The sequence below is a fragment of the Coturnix japonica genome, unplaced genomic scaffold, assembly GCF_001577835.2.
Source record: "Coturnix japonica isolate 7356 unplaced genomic scaffold, Coturnix japonica 2.1 chrUnrandom533, whole genome shotgun sequence".
NCBI classification, from domain to species: Eukaryota; Metazoa; Chordata; class Aves; order Galliformes; family Phasianidae; genus Coturnix; species Coturnix japonica.
Genome location: NW_015439916.1, coordinates 14,889 through 21,031, shown reverse-complemented (window position 1 = coordinate 21,031; position 6,143 = coordinate 14,889). Strand labels below are relative to the sequence as shown.

General features: G+C 44.9%; 1 protein-coding gene across 1 annotated transcript in view; it reads right to left on the bottom strand.

The window, feature by feature from the left end:
* The window catches only part of LOC107307287 (protein NDRG2-like), a 30,163-nt gene extending 25,206 nt beyond the window's left edge, over nucleotides 1–4,957 (bottom strand). The window contains exon 1 of the mRNA XM_015850783.1: nucleotides 4,896–4,957. The gene's annotated coding sequence lies outside the window, so the exon portion shown is untranslated. The remainder of the gene's footprint in view (nucleotides 1–4,895) is intronic.
* Nucleotides 4,958–6,143: the final 1,186 nt, after the last annotated feature.

Below are 6,143 nucleotides of genomic sequence, written 5' to 3'. Positions count from 1 at the left end.
TTTTGGGTCATTTTGGGTCGAATTTGTGCAATTTTGGGGTTATTTGGAATAATCTGGTTAAATTTTGGGTCAAATTTTGGCATTTTTGGGTCAAATTAGTGCAATTTTGGGTCATATTGGGTCATTTGGTGGAAATCAGAGTCAAGTTTGGGTCAAAATTGCACATTTTTGGGTCATTTTGAGCCCATTTTGGTCATTTTTGGGCCATTTTGGGCCATTTTGGGCCAATTTTGTCCATTTTTTATCAAATTTGGTCAATTTTGGTCAATTTTAGGCCAATTTTGACCAATTTTGGGTCAATTTTTGTCGATTTCGGGTCAAATTTGTGTCCTCCGGACTCATAGGGACAAATGGGGTCGATTTTGGGTCAAAACGGGGCGATTTTGGTCCATTTGGAACCAAAAATGGGTATTTTGGGCTCATTTGGGGCCATTTTGGGGCATTTTAAGCCAAAATGGGGCAAATTTGGGGCATTTTGGGGTTATTTGGGGACTCATCCACCCCCATAGGGACAAATGGGGTCGATTTTGGGTCAAAATGGGGCGATTTTGGTCAATTTGGAGCCAAAAATTGGTATTTTGGGCTCATTTGGGGCTATTTTGGGCATTTTAAGCCAAAATGGGGCAAATTTGGGGCATTTTGGGGCTCTTTAAGGACTCATCCATCCCCATTGGATCAAATGGGGTCGATTTGGGGTCAAAACGGGCCGATTTTGGTCAATTTAGAACCAAAAATGGGTATTTTGGCTCATTTATGGCCATTTTGGGGCATTTTAAACCAAAATGGGGCAATTTTGGGGCATTTTGGGGCTATTTGGAGACTCCTCCATCCCCATTGGATCAAATGGGGTCGATTTTGGGTCAAAACGGGGCGATTTTGGTCAATTTGAAGCCGAAAATGGGTATTTTGGGCTCATTTGGGGCCATTTTGGGGCATTTTAAGCCAAAATGGGGCAAATTTGGGGCATTTTGGGGCTCTTCAATGACTCCTCCATCCCCATAGGAACAAATGGGGTCGATTTTGGGTCAAAACGGGGCGATTTTGGTCAATTTGGAACCAAAAATGTGTATTTTGGGCTCATTTAGGGCCATTTTGGGGCATTTTAAGCCAAAATGGGGCAAATTTGGGGCATTTTCGGACTATTTAAGGACTCATCCAACTCCATAGGAACAAATGGGGTCGATTTTGGGTCAAAACTGGCCGATTTTGGTCAATTTGGAGCCAAAAATGGGTATTTTTGGGCCTTTTAGGGCCATTTTGGGGCATTTTAAGGCAAAATGGGGCAAATTTGGGGCATTTTGGGGCTATTTAAGGACACATCCAACCCCATAGGAACAAATGGGGTCGATTTTGGGTCAAAATGGGGCGATTTTGGTCAATGTAGAATCAAAAATGGGTATTTTGTGCCATTTTGGTCCATTTTGGGGCATTTTAAGCCAAAATGGGGCAAATTTGGGGCATTTTGGGACTATTTAAGGACTCATCCAACCCCATAGGAACAAATGGGGTCGATTTTGGGTCAAAACAGGGCGATTTTGGTCAATTTGAAGACAAAAATTGGTATTTTGGGCTCATTTAGGGTCATTTTGGGGCATTTTAAGCCAAAATGGGGCAAATTTGGGGCATTTTGGGGTTATTTAAGGACTCATCCAACCCCATAGGGACAAATGGGGTCGATTTTGGGTCAAAACGGGGCGATTTTGGTCAATTTGATGCCAAAAATGTGTATTTTGGGCTCATTTGGGGCCATTTGGTGGATTTTTAAGCCAAAATGGGGCAATTTTGGGGCATTTTGGGGTCTCTTTAGGGACTCCTCCATCCCCATTGGATCAAATGGGGTCGATTTTGGGTCAAAACGAGCCGATTTTGGTCAATTTGAAGCCAAAAATGGGTATTTTGGGCTGATTTAGGGCCATTTTGGGGCATTTTAAGCCAAAATGGGGCAATTTTGGGGCATTTTGGGGTTATTTGGAGACTCCTCCATCCCCATAGGGACAAATGGGGTCAATTTTGGGTCAAAACGAGCCGATTTTGGTCAATTTGAAGCCAAAAATGGGTATTTTGAGCTCATTTGGGGCCATTTTGGGGCATTTTAAGCCAAAATGGGGCAAATTTGGGGCATTTTGGGGTTATTTGAGGACTCATCCACCCCCATAGGAACAAATGGGGTCGATTTTGGGTCAAATCCGGGCGATTTTGGTCCATTTGAAGCCAAAAATGGGTATTTTTGTGCCTTTTAGGGCCATTTTGGGGCATTTTAAGCCAAAATGGGGCAAATTTGGGGCATTTTGGGGTTATTTAAGGACTCATCCAACCCCATAGAGACAAATGGGGTCGATTTTGGGTCAAAACGGGGCGATTTTGGTCAATTTGGAGCTAAAAATGGGTATTTTTGTGCCTTTTAGGGCCATTTTGTGGCATTTTAAGCCAAAATGGGGCAATTTTGGGGCATTTTGGGGTTATTTAAGGACTCCTCCATCCCCATAGGGAGAAATGGGGTCGATTTTGGGTCAAAACGGGGCGATTTTGGTCAATTTGGAGCCAAAAATGGGTATTTTGAGCTCATTTGGGGCCATTTATGGGCTTTTTAAGCCAAAATGGGGCAAATTTGGGGCATTTTGGGGCTATTTAAGGACTCCTCCATCCCCATAGGAACAAACGGGGTCGATTTTGGGTCAAAACGGGGCGATTTAGGTCAACTTGATGCCAAAAATGGGTATTTTGGGCTCATTTGGGGCCATTTTGGGGCATTTTAAGCCAAAATGGGGCAAATTTGGGGCATTTTGGGGCTATTTAAGGATTCCCCCATCCCCATAGGGACAAATGGGGTCGATTTTGGGTCAAAACGGGGCGATTTTGGTCAATTTGAAGCCAAAAATGGGAATTTTGGGCTCATTTAGGGCAATTTTGGGGCATTTTAAGCTAAAATGGGGAAAATTTGGGGCATTTTGGGGTTATTTAAGGACTCATCCAACCCCATAGGGACAACTGGGGTCGATTTTGGGTCAAAATGGGGCAATTTTTGTCAATTTGAAGACAAAAATGGGTATTTTGGGCTCATTTGGGGCCATTTTGGGGCATTTTAAGCCAAAATGGTGCAATTTTGGGGCATTTTGGGGTTATTTGAGGACTCCTCCATCCCCATAGGGACAAATGGGGTCGATTTTGGGTCAAAATGGGTCGATTTTGGTCAATTTAAAGCCAAAAATAGGTATTTTTGCTCATTTGGGGCCATTTTGGGGCATTTTAAGCCAAAATGGGGCAATTTTGGGGCATTTTGGGGCTCTTTAAGGACTCCCCCACCCCCATAGGAACAAATGGGGTCGATTTTGGGTCAAAACGGGGCGATTTTGACAATTTGGAGCCAAAAATGGGTATTTTGGGCTCATTTGGGGCCATTTTGGGGCATTTTAAGCCAAAATGGGGCAATTTTGGGGCATTTTGGGGTTATTTAAGGACTCTCCCATCACCATAGGAACAAATGGGGTCGATTTTGGGTCAAAATGGAGCGATTTTGGTTAATTTGGAGCCAAAAATGGGTATTTTTGTGCCTTTTAGGTCCATTTTGGGGCATTTTAAGCCAGAATGGGGCAATTTTGGGGCATTTTGGGGCTCTTTAAGGACTCCTCCATCCCCATAGGGACAAATGGGGTCGATTTTGGGTCAAAACGGGTCGATTTTGGTCAATTTGAAGCCAAAAATGGGTATTTTGGGCTCATTTTGGGCCATTTTGGGGCATTTTAAACCAGAATGGGGCAATTTTGGGGCATTTTGGGGTTATTTAAGGACTCATCGAACCCCATAGGGACAAATGGGGTCGATTTTGGGTCAAAAAGGGGCGATTTTGGTCCATTTGAAGCCAAATTTGTGTATTTTTGTGCCTTTTAGGGCCATTTTGGGGCATTTTAAGCCAAAATGGGGCAATTTTGGGGCATTTTGGGGCTATTTAAGGACTCCTCCATCCCCATAGGGACAAATGGGGTCGATTTTGGGTCAGAAAGGGGCGATTTTGGTCAATTTGGAACCAAAAATGGGTATTTTGGGCACATTTAGGGCCATTTTGGGGCATTTTAAGCCAAAATGGGGCAAATTTGGGGCATTTTGGGGTTATTTAATGACTCCTCCAACCCCATAGGAACAAATGGGGTCGATTTTGGGTCAAAACGGGGCGATTTTGGTCAATTTGGAGCCAAAAATGGGTATTTTGGGCTCATTTGGGGCCATTTTGGGGCATTTTAAGCCAAAATGGGGCAAATTTGGGGCATTTTGGGGTTATTTGGAGACTCCCCCATCCCCATAGGGACAAATGGGGTCGATTTTGGGTCAAAACGGGGCGATTTGGGTCAATTTGAAGCCAAAAATGGGTATTTTGGCTCATTTGGGGCCATTTTGGGGGATTTTAAACCAAAATGGGGCAATTTTGGGGCATTTTGGGGCTCTTTAAGGACTCATCCAACCCCATACGAACAAATGGGGTCGATTTTGGGTCAAAACGGGGCGATTTTGGTCAATTTGATGCCAAAAATGGGTATTTTGGCTCATTTGGGGCCATTTTGTGGCATTTTAAGCCAAAATGGGGCAAATTTGGGGCATTTTGGGGCTCTTTAAGGACTCCCCCATCCCCATAGAAACAATAGGGTCAATTTTGGGTCAAAATGGGTCGATTTTGGTCAATTCAGACCCAAATTTCCCTATTTCGGGCCACTTACTCCCATTTCGGCACCTCTTAAAGGGAAACACACCCAATTTTCGCTCATCGCGGGCTTCTACGGGGCCTCCCCCGGGACCTATAGGGTTAACGGGGCCGATGGGAGGAGATTTTGGGGTAAAAAAGGGCAGTTTTAGGTCCCTCCCCCCCCCGCCCTCCCCCCCCCCCCCGAACCACCTTCACTTGCCTTTGCCGTGCGCCGCCCCTCCCCCTCCCAACGGGGAACCCCCTCCTTGGCCACGCCCCCAAACGTGTGACGTCATTGACGTCGGGGGGGGGACCCCGGGGGGGGTTCCCCGACGGGGCGGCGATGAAGGTGAATATGGCGTTAAAATGGACCAAAATCGGCTGGTTTGGACCCAAAATCGACCCCGTTTGATCCTATGGGGATGGAGGAGTCCTTAAAGAGCCCCAAAATGCCCCAAAATTGCCCCATTTTGGCCCAAAATAGCCCAAAATTGACCGAAATGGCAAAAAATAATCAAATTTGGTTCAAAATGGACCAAAATCGGCTCGTTTTGACCCAAAATCGACCCCATTTGTCCCTATGGGGATGGAGGAGTCTCCAAATAACCCCAAAATGCCCCAAAATTGCCCCATTTTGGCTTAAAATGCCCCAAAATGGCCCCAAATGAGCCCAAAATACCCATTTTTGGCATCAAATTGACTAAAATCGCCCCGTTTTGACCCAAAATCGACCCCATTTGTCCCTATGGGGATGGGAGAGTCCTTTAAGAGCCCCAAAATGCCCCAAAATCGCCCCATTTTGGCTTAAAATGCCCCAAAATGGCCCCAAATGAGCCCAAAATACCCATTTTTGGCTTCAAATTGACCAAAATCGGCTCGTTTTGACCCAAAATCGACCCCATTTGTTCCTATGGGGTTGGAAGAGTCATTAAATAACCCCAAAATGCCCCAAAATGGCCCCATTTTGGCTTAAAATACCCCAAAATGACCCTAAATCAGCCCAAAATACCCATTTTTGGCTTCAAATTGACCAAAATCGCCCCGTTTTGACCCAAAATCGACCCCATTTGTTCCTATGGGGTTGGATGAGTCCTTAAATAGCACCAAAATACCCCAAAATTGCCCCATTTTGGCATAAAATGCCCCAAAATGGCCCCAAATGAGCCAAAATACCCATTTTTGGTTCTAAATTGACCAAAATTGCCCCATTTTGACCCAAAATCGACCCCATTTGTCCCTATGGGGATGGAGGAGTCTCCTAATAACCCCAAAATGCCCCAAAATTGCCCCATTTTGGCTTAAAATGCCCCAAAATGGCCCTAAAAGGCACAAAAATACCCATTTTTTATTCCAAATTGACCAAAATCGCCACATTTTGACCCAAAATCGACCCCATTTGTCCCTATGGGGATGGATGAGTCCTTAAATAACCCCAAAATGCCCCAAAATTGCCCCATTTTGGCTTAAA